The 18,083-nt window shown below is 42.3% G+C and overlaps 1 protein-coding gene and 1 long non-coding RNA gene across 8 annotated transcripts in view; one reads left to right on the top strand and one right to left on the bottom strand.

Moving 5' to 3' along the window:
• Positions 1-7,959, bottom strand: part of kiaa0232 (KIAA0232 ortholog) — a 127,731-nt gene extending 119,772 nt beyond the window's left edge. For 5 of the 7 annotated variants that reach the window (XM_086008221.1, XM_086008257.1, XM_086008265.1 and 2 more), the window contains exon 1: positions 6,967-7,055. The gene's annotated coding sequence lies outside the window, so the exon portion shown is untranslated. Of the gene's footprint in view, positions 1-6,494; positions 6,611-6,966; positions 7,056-7,936 lie in introns of those variants that run through there. The other 2 variants (XM_086008248.1, XM_086008230.1) reach the window with 2 other exon arrangements.
• LOC147122638 (uncharacterized) lies at positions 7,268-17,453 on the top strand. Its single transcript, XR_015081048.1, has 2 exons — positions 7,268-7,451; positions 13,450-17,453. It is a non-coding gene; the product is annotated as an uncharacterized LOC147122638 (long non-coding RNA).
• The last annotated feature ends 630 nt before the right edge of the window (positions 17,454-18,083 follow it).

Here is an 18,083-nt window from a genome sequence, read left to right as displayed (position 1 = left end):
CCTCTTCATGGCCGACATGGGCTGGAGGAGGTTACGGAGTTAGGGAGCAGCACGGCCATGAAGGGATTTAAATATGAGTATCAGAATTTTAAATTTGAGACTTTGGGAGACTGGGAGCCAATGGATAGGAATGATTGGGTGAGTGGGACTTGGTGCGGGATTGAATATGGCCAGCCGAGTTTTGGTTAAGCTACAGGTTTGATGTGATCCAACCAGATCTGGTGCTCAATGGCTAAACCAGTTGTGCACCAGAACTGCTGAAATCTATGGCACTTGGACTTGAGGGAACTTAGTTGGGGGCCGTACCAATAACAACTTGCATTTATATTGCATAGTAAAATGTCCCAAGGCGCTTCAGAGAAGCGTTATTAAACAAAATTTAACACCGAGCCACATAAGGAGATATTAGGGCAGATGACAAAAAGCTTGGTCAAAGGGGTGGGTTTTAAGGAGTGTCTTAAAGGAGGAGAGAGAGGTAGAGAGGTTTAGGGAGGGAATTTCAGAGCTTAGGGCCTTGGCAGCTGAAGGCACAGCCGCTAATGGTGGAACGATTAAAATCGGGGATGGTCAAGTGGCCAGAACTAGAGGAGCGCAGATATCTCGGAGGGTTGTGGGGCTGAAGGAGATTAGAGAGATAGGGGCGAGGCCATGGAGGGATTTGTGAACAAAGAGGAGAATTTTTTTAATATAAATCGAGGCGTTGCTTAACCAGGAGCCAACATAGGTCAGCAAGCACAGGGATGATTGAAGGGGACTTGGTGTGAGTTAGGACACGGGCAGAGTTTTGGATGACTTCCAAGTTTACGGAGGGTAGAATGTGGGAAGCTGACCAGGAGTGTGTTGGAATAGTCAAGTACCAGGGGAGAATGACCAGGATGGGAGAGTAAACACTTTGCTGGGGACAAGGATATCAAAAAGTAGGGGTGAGGAAGTGGTTGAGCAAATTGACAACTGCAGAAGTATCGTAGCAAATGGACTAAGCAGTTGAGAGTTTGAAAGTGCAGAGAAAGATTTTTTTCCCAAGCACGAATGCAGCAGGAAGTGGGATGGAAGGAGGTCGAGGAATGTGGAGGTGAGGAATACAAGAAAGTGGTTGGAGATGGCCTTGCCAATGATCAAGACCATGGGTGTCGAGGAGTCATGGGAGATTGCAAGGTCAAGAGAGTGGATATGAATAAGAGGCGTATTCAGGGAGGACAAGTAGGCAATGAATTAAGGAGAGCCGAGATGAGATTCAAATTACTGAGGATGAGAAGTCATTCAGTGCAGAAGCTAATGGAGGAAATGAGGGAGGATATATCTCAGGGAGAAACTTGGATAGGCCTTGGGGGAGTAGTACAAAATGAGGAATTTAAAGGAGTCGGGAGCGTGGAAGGTGGCGAGGTGCTCAAAGGAGGAAACTATGCCAAAGGGAGTAGGGGGAAAAAACAAGGTTTGATTTGATGAGAAAGGCCACGCCGCCACCCGAGCAGTTCGTGTGTATGCAGTGGTGGAAAGTATAGCCAGGTGCAGAGGTTTCAGTAAGGGGAGAGATGTCGCTACCCATGAGTCAAGTTTCAGTCAAATCCACACTGTCGTCATTGCAATCATCCACAATAAGGCCCTTGTATGCAAGTGAATTCATATTCTGGAGGGAAATGCAGAGAGATGTACCTTAATTTTTACAAGTTTCCCAAGCAACAACTCATCAAACATCTTTACAAAATCCACTTGCACAATATCCACTGCATTTTCTTTATTAACACACGCCATTACTTCTGCAAGAACTGTATTAAAATTGTCAGACACAATTTGCGTTTTATAAATATGTGCCGTTTGTCCTCAATTAACTCATGCCTTGCTAAGTGAGAATTAATTTTATCCTCGATTATGGCCTCTTGAAACTTACCCTACTGGTCTATAGTGACCTCATGCATCCCTTTCCCTAGCTGAGGTGTTACACTGGCAACCCTGCAATCCTTTGGCATGGCATCCATACCTAAGAAAGCTTTAAAGACTGTGGTCAGAGCCTCTGCTATTTCCTCTCTGACTTCCTTCCACTTTCGAGGATACAGATCAAGGTTCAGTGGTTTTTCCACTTAGAATTCCACTAACATTTTCAGCACTATTTCCTTATTTATAGTTAACCCGTCTAATTGTTCTATCTCCTCCTCTTGTACCCTTTCATTCCCAGCATCATACTCGTCTGTAAAAAAAAAAGCAATGTACTCACCTAGTATCGCCACCATTCCTTCAACCTCGGAGGTTTCCTTTTACATTTCTAACCAGCTCTACCTTTTCTCTAACAACTTTTACTTTGTGTGTTTATAAAATTCTTTTCCATTTTCCTTTTCAGTTCCTTGCTAGTCTTTCTTCATCCCCCCACTTTGCCTTTGTTTTTTTTTGCTTTCCTTCATAGTTTCATATACTTCTTGATTTTCCTCTATTTTATTAGCTCTAGATGTCATATACCTCTAAGTCTCATTTCAATTTTCTCTATTTATCCAAGGAATTCCAGCTTTTGATGCACCCCTTTCTCTTGAGTACATGTGTTGCTTATACCCTAATCATCTCCCATTTCAAAGTTTCACATTAATTGTCCACCACCTTATCTGCCTTTTTTTTTGCAATTTATCTAGGTTAATTCCTTTCTTATAATGATTGAAATCTGCTCCCCCCAGTGAAGTATCTTTATCTGTTCCTTTTCCTTTTTAATTTTTATTTCAAACCTAATTACATTTTAGCAGCTGTTTTCTCGATGTTTCCCCACTCTTGCATTGCCTACTTGCTCCACTTAATTTCTTAGAACTAGATAAAGCATCACCTCCTTCATTGAACTAAAAACATATTGGGCACGAGAGAAATCCTAGATATCATAGAAATTCCTTCCCTTCTTTGCTGTTTTACAGTCTCTTACTTGAACTTGTTCTTTCTCAGAACCTCAAAACTGTGGATTTACTTAGCTCCTTGAGTTTTTCCTTCCTTTTACAACATTCAGGCTTCAAAAATCAAGCCAGGCATCACATATTCACTACTTCCTGATTTAGCTCATCTCTCTTTTACTCCTTTCAACTTTGGCCATGACTTGCACTGTAGGCCATCATCATTCATTTTGATTGCTCTCAGTAATAAGATAAAATGTAGCACCTGGATATACAATAAAATGTTGAAAAACTGAGATAGCCTAAAGTTCAAATCAAAATAAGACGGAATATCCTATATATACTGTTATAGGATAATATGCTGCATGGACTTTTCAGCTTCCCTTGATGGGTTTGAGACTAAATTTGAAAACTGAAATTTTCAAATTAGGGATCAATTGTGCCTTGTCAAACATCACTGTGACAATCAGCTCCATCTATACATCATTCCTGCATTGTAACTTCAAACTACAATCGTTTAATCTTTACCCACAACCCACTGACCATTAAGGAAGCAGATCATAACTGTGCATATTAGCATTTTGTTTGAAATAAATATGTTGTTTTAATAGGTCTAATAAAATTAGGATTACAAATAAATTGCAATACACTGAAATATTCCAGGACAGAAACATACGCAGTAAGTTTTTTTTTTTTTTTAAATTGAATAGTTTCCAAACAGTGAACATGTCGGGAATAAACTGGTACTCGACAAATGTTTCCATAAAGGAATCGTCTTGTCTACCCCTTCCCCCCAGCTAAAATAAGAACATTGATTTCCCTTCTGCTCACAGAAATTACAATGATAAATACCCCCCTAAGAATGCTTCAAAACAAAGTCAACTAACACAGGCCAAGAGGAAATATTTTCTGCATTTTGCATCACAAGTCCAAGAACACACTAAGGTTTCAGGTGTGATCAAAGAATATCATACTTGTCTCCAATTAAGTTATTTTTCTAAAGGAAACAGATGCTTTTTATACATAGGAGTCACCAAGTTAACCAACTGGCAAAATAGACTGTGGGTAACATGTTCACTTAATATGCAGCAATACAACTTTATGAACTGGTATATCTAAATGATCACCAGTAATGTCATTTTAACAAATTATCCAGAAAATTCACAAGTGAACGATTCCAGAGCATGCTCTGCAGCATAATTGACGGAGTTGCACAGACTTCCCGGCAGCTGAAGTGCTGATCCCAAAATGACGCTGTATATAGAAATGTACTTTGGGTAACTAAGTAGCGCAATCAAAACCTAGCATTTATTACAGTACCAGCAAATTCTAAATTACAAACGAAGAAACATGCCGTGCAATAGGTCATCCGCTAAACACAATTCCACACTGTAGGTTTTAATTTATGCTGCAATTAAACTTCTGCTCCAATACTGCAATACAGAAGCTAAATTATGCAACACTTCAAGCAGTTATGAATTCCAGTCACTACTTTTGTGTTCTTTCCTGCATTACTGTTTTCCGCAAAAATCATAAAATTATTCTCTGAATCAGGAGAATTTATAACTAAAATCAGTATGAAAAATCATCCTTGGAGGACCATTTATAATATTTTATTACATACTGGATTATTTCAAAATTTAAAATAAGGCAAGCAAGTAGAAAAATTCTTCCAACCAACTCCATAAACTGATATTCAAATTTTATTTCAACAGAATTTAGAATTAAAAACACCAGATACTCGCCAAGTAAGTGCAAGTGTTGTCAGCACTCCGATATCTATGTTTTAGGTTCTCACAACTGAGCTTGATTATTTTATAATAAAAATGTACTGATGCCAAAGGAGAAGTGTTATCACATCGAAACAGAAAAGACATGTCACAATCATCGCTTTGCGATACGTAGCTGCAACTTAGCAACAAGCCTTCTGTCACTCTGCAGCGAGTGGTTTTACATAGTTTCTATAATTCTGTCAACCATGCCCCATATCCAAGCATGTTTATAGCTATGATGACTGATAAGGTAGGGCTTACTTCCATATATAACATTCATATATGGACTAGCACACACATGTAAGCACATAAAACGAGCTAATTGTACAGATGATTTTTTTGACTGAACATTAACAATTTACCTAGATAAGACTCAGATTGTTGGTTACCACTAAACCTCCAAACCATGACGACATGATTTTAAATTTACAAAAAGTCAAAGAAGCTATATTGACGTTTGCAACAATCTAATCACTTTAGAAACTCGAAAGTACACTAAGTAACACAAACTGATCGGATAGTTAAACCTAAACGTTCTATTTGAGAATTCTGATATATCAACATAAAATTAATCTGGGGACTCCCGGGATTACAGAGTAAAAATAAACAAGGATCATGATCTGCATTAAATAGGATTTATGGAGGCTTAAAAAAATTATAACATGACCACGGCTCTGGCCTTTTTAACCTGAATCACAGGGTTGTGCATGTAAAACCCGAAAATGCTAGATAAGGAGGAGGCACTTTTTACTGGTATACACGGGGTTCACGACCACTTTTAAAGCTGGGGTGACAAAATAATGACAGTGTGAAGGTGAAAAATGGAAGAACGTACATTTCATTGTAAAAAAAATCATAACGAACTCTCGTCACCAGTTCCTGATAGAGAAATTGTGAAAAAAACTAGGATCTGAATTCTACACCGGACAACTCGCACTATTTAATATACACAAAAATCTCGCTCTTTTCAGAACGGCGACAAACCTAATCAGCGGACCCTGCAACTAGATGGACCCAAAACCACAGCCTCAATCCGACCCGACAGACACTTCACGTTAATAACCTCGCCCACCCCCTAAAGCATCGACCGGAAAAACGAAATTCGGTTTTATCGGTAATCCTTAGCCTCAAATTGGGCTGAATATATGAATAAATAATCCCGAGGCACAGAAACAAAATGAGATACAGAATAGGAAGGGCCATTCCAACCGGTGTAGTATCCTTGTGTATAGAAAATGAACGTTAACAAGCTGGAAAACGCACTGGATGTTGAATACCGTTTAAAACCAAACAGATCGTGAAAAATGCTTACAAATTAATGTCCCAAAAAAATCATTCAACCCATTTTTGAACTTGACCTTTTGCTCAACTTATTCCACAAACCGCAGAATTTAAAACCCCGTCCTGGCGCATTATTAATATACAGCTCACACACACACACGCTGCATTTATAGGGGGAAGGAAGAGCAGGTGTCTTCTAATCGGGATGTGCTTGGGATGAATTAAAGCGATTGCAATCGACCTGGCACTCTTCCCCCCAACCCCTCCCGCTTCTTCCCTGTGACCACTCCACCTAACCTGACCAACCAAAGGATCGCCCCCCGGCCCCCCATTGGTCGGAACTCGCCATCGGCGCGCTGACGTCCAGGGCCGGCGGACCCGGCCCACTTTCCCACTGGCCGAAGCCGCCGTCAATCCTCCGACGTCACAATAGTTAGGCAGGGTATCAAGTCAGGTTGTAATTAGCCATTAATTCAGAGGCCCATCGGTTTAAGGACAAACACCGGGCGGGGAGGGAGAGAGAGAGAGAGAGAAATGAAACATACGCACTTGCCCTTAATTCAAAAACCAGATTACTTACTGACGATTTACACGTATATAGGGAAGGCGGCGTCCATAATAGGTGCCCAGTAACCAACGACAGGGAGAGATGAAATCAAAATGCTCATGGACCTGTCACTCTGAACAAAACGATTGTTATTTTTTGAATTTTTTAAACCGTTCCCCATTCTGACGCAGCTCGAGGCCGCCGGCTGACATTTAAAAAAAAACACACACACACACACACACACACACTCGCCCGGCACCGGGGGAACAAACCGGTTACCAAACACCAAAATGTGGCACGGCCGGCTAGCAACGGCCGCCGCCCCCTCTTTCTCCTCCTCAAAACCCTCGTCCCTCACGGCGGCAAAGAGAGAGAGACACACACACACGGAGAAGAGCTGCCGCCCGCCACTCGGGTTGGGAGGGAAACGCAGCTTCAGAGATCACCGGGCTCGGCCGTCGCGTCCATTTGTTAATGATATTTTATTACACTAAATGTTTCTTACCTGATTCCTCCCCGCAGCAGGAGGAACAGGAGAAGGAGGAGGAGGCGCGGCCCCGATCGCTCTATCCGGCGCTCAGCAGCAGCAGCAGCGGGATCGACCTCCCTTTTTTTTCTCGCTCGCCTGTGATTCGATTAACGTCTAACTCTTCTCCCCCTCCCTCCGCGAGCCCGCAGCCACACAGCGCCAGGCCCCCGTCGCCAAGGGAAGAACGTCGTCAGGCGACAGGCCGCAGCACACCCCGCCCCCCCTCTCTGATCAAAAAGGACGATCACTCCGCCGATCACGTCATTCAGCGCGTTAGACTCGAGGGGGGCGCGGACGATGTAGGTCGCACGCGCCAATCCTTCCGCGCCGCTGCGCAGTGAGCCGGCGGCGGCCGTTGTCAGAAAAGCTGGAGGCTTCGCGCGGGGCCGCTGAGCTCAGCTGAGTTGGGTTTAAGGTTGCCAGAGGACGTATTCAGGGGAGTCGTTCGTGCAGGACTCGTTGTGAGTGACTTTTTTGTATCCCAGAGGATAAAATAAATCTTCTTCAAAACAGAGAGAGAGTAAAAAGATACGCGCGAGCGAGCGGGAGGTTTTTCACATCATTTCTATCTTGTTCCGATGGCTCTGGCGTACATTTTTTCGATGTAAATGAAATATAGCCGTGGCTATAGGATAAAGTAGTTAGTTGAGAGTAGTTGTTAAACGGTATTAGCATATTGAGTCCTCGCGCGAAAATAAGCGTCAAGAATAACTCCTCGCAAAGACCGAGGAAAATAGCAAATCTGTTTAAGTACACGGAGCTGTGTTTATGAAGAGTGGCATTTTAAACCAAGGCGGGCGATTGCCAGTCTTAATAAGTGGCGCAAGTCTGGTTTGAGTTGCACAGGTCTCTTACACCCGTGACTATTATATTTGAGAACGGTTTATTTAGTGTCCCGAGTCGTACGGCGTGTGGTGCAGGCGGGTGTGTGTGTACATGGGCTTACCTTTAGTGCTGGAGTTTTGTCCCAGTATGGCAGTCTTTTTTTTCTTGTGCTAAGTGGGCACTATAAAATCGGCAGTTATTGGGTGAGTTTCTATGGCTGCAACTGTTGAGCTCAGTGCCACTGGACACCGGCTCTGATGTTTTTTAAACTGCTAGTGGTTTCTGGGAAATGAGTTCCTGTCAAATTGTTATCTCTTTAGGGGGAGAGTAAATTCAGCACACACGAGATGACAGCTGTTTACCACATGGGTTAAATACATAGTTATATTTTTCTACATAACAACTGCACCAGATTGTACTTTTTAAAGCAAAAGCAAAAGGCTGCGGATGCTGGAAATCCGAAATGACAACAGAAAACGCTGGAAACGCTCGGCAGGGCCAGGGCAGCATCCGTGGAGAGAGAAACGGAGTTAACGTATCCAGCCCGAGTGGTGGGCAGCAGCTCTTCTCCTGTGTGTGTGTCTCTCTCTCATGGTTTTTGACACGCTTGCTGCCGTGAGGGACGAGGGTTTGAGGAGGAAACATAGAAGATAGGAGCAGGAGTAGGCCCTTAGAGCCTGCTCCGCCATTCACTGAGATCATGGCTGATCATTCAAATTCAGTACCCTGTCCCTGCCTTCTCCCCATATCCCTTGATCCCTTTAGCCTTAAGAAATATATCCAACTCTTTCTTGAATATATTTAATGAACTGGCCTCTACTGCCCTCTGTGGCAGAGAATTCCACAGGTTCACCACTCTCTGGGTGAAGAAATTCCTCCTCATTTCAGTCCTAAATGTCCTACCCCTTATCATAGAGTCATAGAGTAATACAGCACGGATAGAGGCCCATCGTGTCCGCGCCGGCCATCAAGCCCTGTTAAATCTAATCCCATATTCCAGCATTTGGTCCGTAGCCTTGTATGCTATGGCATTTCAAGTGCTCATCCAAATGCTTCTTAAATGTTGTGAGGGTTTCTGCCTCCACAACCCTTTCAGGCAGTGAGTTCCAGACTCCAACCACCCTCTGGGTGAAAAAGTTCTTTCTCAAATCCCCTCTAAACCTCCCGCCCTTTACCTTGAATCTATGCCCCCTAGTTATTGACCCCTCTACTAAGGGAAAAAGCTCCTCGGCATCCATCCTATCTATGCCCCTCATAATTTTGTACACCTCAATCATGTCCCCCCTCAGCCTCCTCTGCTCCAAGGAAAACAAACCCAATCTGCCCAGTCTCTCTTCATAGCTGAAGCGCTCCAACCCTGGTAACATCCTGGTGAACCTCCTCTGCACCCTCTCTAACGCAATCACATCCTTCCTGTAGTGTGGCGACCAGAACTGCACACAGTATTCCAGCTGTGGCCTAACCAGTGTTTTATACAGCTCCATCATAACCTCCTTGCTCTTATATTCAATGCCTCGGCTAATGAAGGCAAGTATCCCATATGCCTTTTTTACCACCTTATCCACCTGTTCCGCCGCCTTCAGGGATCTGTGTACTTGCACACCCAGATCCCTCTGACCCTCCGTCTTGCCTAGGGTCTTTCCATTCATTGTGTATTCCCTTGCCTTGTTAGTCCCCCCAAAGTGCATCACCTCGCACTTTTCCGGGTTAAATTCCATTTGCCACTGTTCTGCCCATCTGACCAACCCATCTATATCGTCCTGCAGACTGAGGCTACCCTCCTCGCTATTTACCACCCTACCAATTTTTGTATCATCCGCGAACTTACTGATCATACCTTTTACATTCATATCCAAGTCATTAATGTAGACCACAAACAGCAAGGGACCCAGCACCGATCCCTGTGGTACCCCACTGGCCACAGGCTTCCAGTCACAAAAACAACCTTCGACCATCACCCTCTGCCTTCTGCCACTAAGCCAGTTTTGTATCCAATGTGCCAAGGCACCCTGGATTCCATGGGCTCTTACCACCTTGACCAGTCTCCTGTGCGGGACTTTATCGAAGGCCTTACTGAAATCCATGTATACCACATCCACTGCGTTACCCTCATCCACACACCTAGTCACCCCCTCAAAAAATTCAATCAAATTAGTCAGACATGATCTTCCCTTGACAAAGCCATGTTGACTATCCCTGATTAATCCTTGCCTCTCCAAGTGGAGACAAATTTTGTCCCTCAGAATTTTTTCCAATAATTTTCCTACCACTGATGTTAGGCTCACTGGCCTGTAGTTCCCCGGTTTTTCCCTACTACCCTTCTTGAATAATGGTACTACATTAGCGGTTCTCCAGTCCTCTGGCACATCCCCTGTGGCCAGAGAGGTCCTGAATATGTGTGTTAGAGCCCCCGCAATCTCTTCCTTTGCCTCACACAGCAGCCTGGGATACATTTCATCCGGGCCTGGGGATTTATCCATTTTTAGGTCAGCTAAAACCGCCAATACCTCCTCCCTCTCGATGTTAATATGTTCGAGCATATCACAGTCCCCCCGCCCTATTTCTATGTCTACATCGTCCTTCTCCATAGTGAAGACAGATGCAAAAAATTCATTTAGAACCCCTCCTACATCTTCCGGCTCCACACACAGATTGCCACTTTTGTCCCTAATGGGCCCTATTTTTTCCCTAGTTATCCTCTTACCCTTAATATACTTATAAAACATCTTAGGATTTTCCTTTATTTTGCTCGCCAGTGTTATTTCATGGCCCCTCCTTGATCTCCTAATTTCTTTTTTAAGTATCCCCCTGCACTTTTTGTACTCCTCTAGGGCTTCCTCCGTCTTTAGCCTTTTGTATCTACCAAAAGCCCTCCTTTTTTTCCTAATCCATTCTCGTATATCCCCTGACATCCAAGGTTCCCTGTGGTTTTTGGAACCACTCTTGACCTTTACGGGAACATGTTGCCATTGTATGATCTCAATCTCCCTTCTGAAAGCCTCCCATTGCTCCGATGCGGATTTTCCTACAAGTAGCTGATCCCAGTCCATTTTGGCCAGATCCTGCCTTATCCTATTAAAATCGGCCTTCCCCCAATTTAGAACCTTTATTTCCGGCCCATCCCTGTCCTTTTCCATGACCACCTTAAATCTTACCATATTATGGTCACTGTCACCAAAGTGCTCACCTACTAGCACTTTTTCCACTTGGCCGGCCACATTCCCTAGAATTTTCTTCATAATACTAGATGTTAGACTGTGACCCCTGGTTCTGGACTCCCCGACCATCGGGAACATCCTTCCAGCATCTAGTCTGTCCAGGCCTGACAGAATTTTATAGGTTTCGATGAGATCCCCTCTCAATCTTCTAAACTCCAGTGAGTATAAGCCCAATCGACACAATCTCTCCTCGTACGTCATTCCTGCCATCCCAGGTATCAGCCTGGTGAAGCTTTGCTGCACTCCTTCCTCAGATAAGGCGACCAAAACTGCACACAGTACTCAAGTTGCGGTCTCGCCAAGGCCCTGTACAACTGTCGCAAGACATCCTTGTTCCTGTACAGAGAAAGAGGGGGTGGTGGCCGTGCCGCCTTTCGGTGTGTTTGTAACCGGCTTGACCTGAAACGTTAACTCTGTTTCTCTCTCCACGGATGCTGCCTGGCCCTGCTGGCTGTTTCCAGCATTTTCTGTTGTACTTTTTAAGACTTTGATAGTGGCAGAAAAGATTGATTTGCACATAAGGTTGAGTTGCTAATCCTACTAATAACTTTAATTACTGTACCATAACTACAATAAAGTTTTCTTTGGGAGATATGTTTTTACTATTTCATGAAGGCCCTGTCATAGATGTTACCGAAACCACTCTGTGATTTGTGCATCAATACAATTTGTATTTAAAATTAATATATTGCTTTTGCATTGTATCATTTTAATTATTTATCTAAGCGGTGGTAGTAACAGAGTATGTGATGAACTATTGAACATAATCCGTATCTGCGCATGATGCTACCCATGACTAATGTCTGAGTGCAAGTTACTCATCGGGTCAGCCTGTTTGTGAAATTTAAATAGTGTCACATGGTTTCTCATTATGCATTCTTTATATCTTCATATTCAAAGCATGAAAGTTACTGTACATAGGCATTATTTGATATTTTCTAGAAACCTCTAATATCTAGTATTATGAGGAAAAGATAGACTAAATCATTAATTACTTTTATTGAAATTACTGTAGCTCTTTCCTCTTTGGTTTTTCTCTTTATTTTTCCTAACAAAGACTAAAAGGGATTTTTTTTCTAAAATTTTTTAAAACTTAAATAGTTTTTCTAATTTTGTAGTATAATCTGAATTGGCTGCTGCAAATAAAGGTAGAATAGCAAAGAAAAATAGTTTTTAAATAGGCTTTTAATCTTCAGGATACTCTTATTTCAAATTTTTCACAATTGGTTATGCTCTCAACTTGGTTCAATTTTCTCCATGCTGTTATTTGGTTGAAAGTAGTGACCTGCAGTTGTGCCAAAGCAATTCGGTCAGACTGCAGGTGGAAGAAACTTGCACTCATTGTTTTCTAAGCTATGGTTATTTTAAGATGGTGGGTCTGGCAGGAGAACCAGAAATGGGCACAGCAACTGTTATTCTTTTTGAAAAATAATAATGAAAGTATCTATTAATTTATATATTGTCAGTATTTTATGTTAATAGTGGAATTATCTGGAAAAGAGAGTCACCAAATGTTTCACCAACCTGGGTGAATTTTTTGAGGAGCCTTATCGACATTATTTACTTGGACTTTCAAAAAGCTTTTGACAAGATGCCGCATAATCGATTACTTTTATTAAGTTAGAGTCTGATGAGGTAGATACTAGATTGAATAGGGAATCGGTTGCTTTCTCAGAGGATTGTTTTTATGGAAGTGTTCTGCATGCAGACCAGTTACTAGTGTCCATAGGAATCTATTGTGAAGGCAAATAGAGTACTAGGATGTATAGTGTGGACAATTCGGTATAAAACTCAAAGAACTATAGTGTCCTTGTACAAGACTTTAGTTAGGCCTCATCTGGAATATTGTGTTCGTTTTTTGTCCCCTCACATGTTTGGTGATATTAGAGGCCTTAGAAAAAATGTTCATCGGAGGGCCACTAGAATTATCCCATTTTCTAAAAGCCCTTTTTATAATCGGCTTAGAGAGCTGGGTCTTTTTACTCTAGAAAAGAGTATGCTTTGGGAGATTTAGTTGAAGAATTCAAATTGATGAAGGGCCCTAGACTGTTTTACTTTTGTTCTAGGGACTAGACTCTTATCTGTCAGAACAGACTATTTGAACTAGATAGATTAGGGAAAACAAGGGGTTATGTGTATAAGCTATGCAAGCATAGGAGTAGGTTAAATGTCAGGAGCTTTTTCTTTATGCAAAGGGTAGCGACACTTTGAACAAGTTACAGGCTCATGTGGCGAGTGCAGATTCGTAACAGTTCAAAAATGAGCTGGAAGAGTTCTTTACTGTGGCTAATATCATTGTGTACAAAAAGAAGGGAGCTTTTGATTGCCTGTAAGGGTCGGGGGGAAAAAATTCCCAAACTTTTCTTTCTATGAATTGGCCTGATTTTTAAAAACATCTTTTTTTTCCCTCTTCCAGGAGATAACATCACTACAAGTCGGAGAGTGCACTGAGAGTGATATCATGACTGTTTGAACAGGCTTGATGGACCAGCCAGTTTTATCATGTCCTACTTTTTGTATGTTTTATAATATTAGTGATTTTAGATTGCATTCTTTTAAGCTGAGTGCTGAAAAAGTAAATTATACAATTATGCAATGGATAATTTTATGCTTTGCGAACATCGGAACAGGAATTGTCCATTCAGCCCCTTGAGCTTACTCTGCCATTGTATTAGATCATGGCTTATCTGTACCTCAACTTCATTTACCTGCCGTTAGCTCCATGTCCCATAATACCCTAACCTAACAAAACTATGGTGATCTTAGTCTTGAAAATTTCAATTGATCTAGAATCCACAATGTTTTGGGGAATAGAGTTCCAGATTTCCACCACACTTTGTCAAAAATGTTTCCTAATTTCACTCTTAACTTGCCTAGCTCTAATTTTAAGATTATGCTCCCTTGTTTTGGCTTCCCTCACCAGCAGAAATAATTTCTCTCTATCAAATCCCTTTATCATTTTAAACACCTTGATTAAATCACCCCTCAACCTTCTAAACTCAGGGGAATACAAACCAAGCTTATGCAACCTGTCCTCATAATAAGAACATAAGAAATAGGAGCAGGAGTAGGCCAATCGGCCCCTCGAGCCTGCTCCGCCATTCAATAAGATCATGGCTGATCTGATCCTAACTGCCAATCCACTATCACAGAACCATCTCCTGCATCTAACAGAATTAGACACACGAAATAGGAGCAGGATCAGGCTACACGGCCCCTGGGCCCGCTCTGCTACCCACAGGGCCATGACCGATCCGAACCTAGACTCATGTCCAAATTCCTGCCCGCTCCCCGTAACCCTTAATTCCCTTTACTTCTCGGAAACTCTCTCTGTTTTAAATTTATGTAATGATGTAGCTTCTACAGCTTTTTGGGGCAGCATATTCCATGGACCTACCACCCTCTGAGTGAAGTAGTTCCTCCTCATCTCAGTTTTGAAAGAGCAGCCCCTTATTCTAAGACTATGCCCCCTAGTTCTAGTTTCACCCATCATCGGGAACATCTTCCCCACATCCACCCGATCCAACCCCTTCACAATCTTATATTTCAATAAGATCGCCTCTCATTCTTCTGAACTCCAATGAGTAGAGTCCCAATCTACTCAACCTCTCCTCATATGTTCATCCCCTCATCCCCGGGATTAACCGAGTGAACCTTCTTTGTACTGACTCGAGAGCAAGTATGTCCTTTCTTAAGTATGGACACCAAAACTGTACGCAGTATTCCAGGTGCGGTCTCGCCTATACCTTGTACAACTGAAGCAATACCTTCCTATTTTTATATTCTATCCCCCTAGCAATGAAAGCCAACATTCCATTGGCCTTCTTAATCACTTGCTGCACCTGCATACTAACCTTTTGAGTTTCGTGCACCAGGACCCCCCAGATCCCTTTGTACTTCAGTACTTTCCAGTTTCTTGCCGTTAAGATAATAACTTGCTCTACGATTTTTCCTGCCAAAGTGCATAACCTCACACTTTCCAGTATTGTAACCCTTTAAGCCCCAGTATCATTCTGGTGAACCTGCACTGCACTCTTCCAACACCAATATATATATTTCTGAGGTTCGGTGCCCAACACAATGCAGTACTCCATATGGGGTCTGACCAAGGCTCCGTGCAACTGAAGCATCACTTCCTCACTTTTGTATTCCAACCTCCTTGAGATAAAGGGCAACCTCCTATTGGCCTTTTTGATTGCTTTTAGTACCTGTGCTCTAACTTTGTGATTTGTGTACATGGCTTCTCCATAGGTCCTAGTCTCTCCTCATGAAGAAAGTATTATGATTTGTCTTTCTTAGAACCAAAGTGGATGACTTCTTACTTCCCCGCATTAAACTCCATCTGCCATAGTTTTTCCCACTCACGTAACCTGTCTATGTCCCCTTATAACTTCCTGCTCCTATCCACACAATTTACTATGCCTCCTAACTTGGTAACATCAGCAAACTTGGATATACAACTCCTAAGTCCTTTATCCAAGTCATTAATATATATGGTAAAAAGTTGAGGCCCATGTACAGATCCCTTGACAACACCACTTGTCACATCCTGCCAATCAGAGAATGTTCCCTTTATCCCTAACCTCTGTCTCCTACCTACCAACCAATTAGCAATCCATGTCACAAAGTTACCTCCAGTTCTGTGTACTTTCATTTTTGATAATTTCTCGTGTAAAACTTTATTGAAAGCCTTCTGTAAATCCATATAGACAACATCCATAGACACTACCCTATCCACCATGCCAATTATGTCCCCATAATTGAAAATTCAATTAGTGAGACATGACCTACCCATCACAAATCCTTGCTGACTTTCTGATCAGCTGATACTTGACCAAGTGCCTGATGATAGATTCCAGTAACTTCCCCAGAACTGATGTTAAACTGACAGGTCTGTACATATCTGGCTTCTCCTTTCTTCCCCCGCTTAAATAATAGAATGACATTTGCAATTTTCCAATCCATCTTCAATCCTAGAGAGCTTTGGAAAATTATGACTGACTCATCTGCAATTTCTTCCCCTATTTCTTTTAATAACCTGATGTGCAAATCATCAGGTCCTGCAGATTTGTCTATCTTAAGTCTCATTGTTTTCTCCATTACCATTTTCTTACTTGTATTAAATCCACAAAATTTCTCCCCTTGACTTATTTTTAGGTTCCCTTATACCATTGTTATTTTGCCCTCATACACTCTAAGCTGTATTTGAGCCTCTAATTCACTCTGTTTCTCTTACTCCGTTTGTTAGTACAGGTTGAGTGTCCAAAATCCGGAGTTCCGGACTCCGGGACGATTGGTGGCAGGGTCGTCTTGAATCCGTAAAATGTTCCGGAATCTGGACACCCGGAGGGAGGCTTACCAAAAACCGGCAATATCGCAACCTGGGCCCAGGTATTTCCAAACTTCGAACGTGTTTCTGATGTCCGAAGTCCGGAAATATCGCAGCCTGGGCTCGGGCGTTTCCGGACTTCAGACATCAGAAACACGTTCCGAAGTCCGGAAAAACACGAAAACTGGTTCGGCCTTGGTCCAGAGGTTGCCGGTTTCGGGATGCTCAACCTGTATATAAAACTCTTATTTGGGCAAGAGACCCTAATCTGTCCTTCTGCCCTGATGCTGCCTTTCTCGCACTGTTCAACGTAACATTTCCTATTTGTCACTCCTGTTGTAACTACATTAGTTATTTTAGTATTCCCTTCACCTGGAGCTTCTATATCACTGTTTCTGACCTGAACTCTGCTCTTATCCCTTTTTTATCTTTAAACTATCATTTTTACTCTTGTTCCTGCCTAAGCCCCCCCCCCCCACTTATTAGTTTAAAGTCCTTTTTACCACCCTATTTATCTTTTCTGCTAGGACCTTGGTCCCAGCTGGGTTTCAGGTGCAGCCCAGCAGTACAGCTCCGTCCTGTTCCAATACTAGTGCCCCATGAAATGGATCCACTCCTTCAGCCATGTGTTCACCTTCCTGATCTGTTTGTCCCTATGCCAATTAGTACGTGGTTTGGGTAGTAATGCTGAAAATACCACCTTTTTGAGTTTCTCTTTAATTTAGCTCATAACTTCTTATATGCCCTCAGCAGAATATCCTCCCTTTCCTTCCCTGTGTCATTAGTCCCGATTTCCCCTACCCTGCTGACGGACAGCCACTCTCTCTCTCCTTCCTGCACCTGTGCTTTCCTCTGAGGTGTGACTGTACACTGAGAAAACTATCCAGACATTCCTCCCCCTCCCTTAAGTGTTGGAGTGTCTCCATCTAACACGACTTACCAGTGAATTCCCACTCTCATCAAATTCACTACAAGAAAGCAGTCTTGGTGACAGATGAATAATAATCTTAATTGTTATATTTTGTGATGTTTGTTCTAATTGTTTTAAAGCTAATATTACATTTGGGATTAAATAAATAAACCCCCCTGAATGTAGCTGATACTGTGATTTGTAGACCGCCTCAGTTACGGAGTATATAAATTACATGTCATGGTTAGTGATGATGTATTCCTCTATTAGTTGTTCGTGGTCTTGTGACACTTATAAAATTAATTTACTACTAAAGCCCTATGCTTAACTCCAGCTAGCAGACACATTGACACTGTGATGTAGTTACTGAATATCAGTATCGTTGCCTCAGGTCCTGTGCATGTGCACAGTTGTCTTTATGCATGCGATGCCATTTGAATGTCATTGTTACTGATTGTTCCAGACAATAGGGCTATTTATATGACATCATTAAACATCAGTGTTTTCTCTGGCAAAGTATTAGTGAAGATCATTGAAGAATCAGCTTGTTATTGTTTCCTAAATCCTTGGGGCATGAGATGGATTTCTGTTGTAAGTTCTACATACTTCAACTTGAAAATTGGTTGATGCATGGATTAAAATGCTTCTATTTTCATCTTTGGGACCTGGATTCACATCCAGCCTTAAAATATGAAAGCCTCCTCCATATGTTGACTGTGAGAAGCCAAAATGAAATGAGTTTTTGAAATCTCAGCCAAAATTGTTACTGGTCAAATGAATATAGTACAAAACTATGCATATCTGGCAATTG

The sequence above is a fragment of the Somniosus microcephalus genome, chromosome 2 (genome assembly GCF_052327205.1).
Source record: "Somniosus microcephalus isolate GS21.2 chromosome 2, FLI_Smic_1.0, whole genome shotgun sequence".
Lineage (NCBI taxonomy): Eukaryota > Metazoa > Chordata > Chondrichthyes > Squaliformes > Somniosidae > Somniosus > Somniosus microcephalus.
The sequence above is the reverse complement of the archived record's forward strand: the minus strand, read 5'-3'. Positions and strand labels throughout refer to the sequence as shown.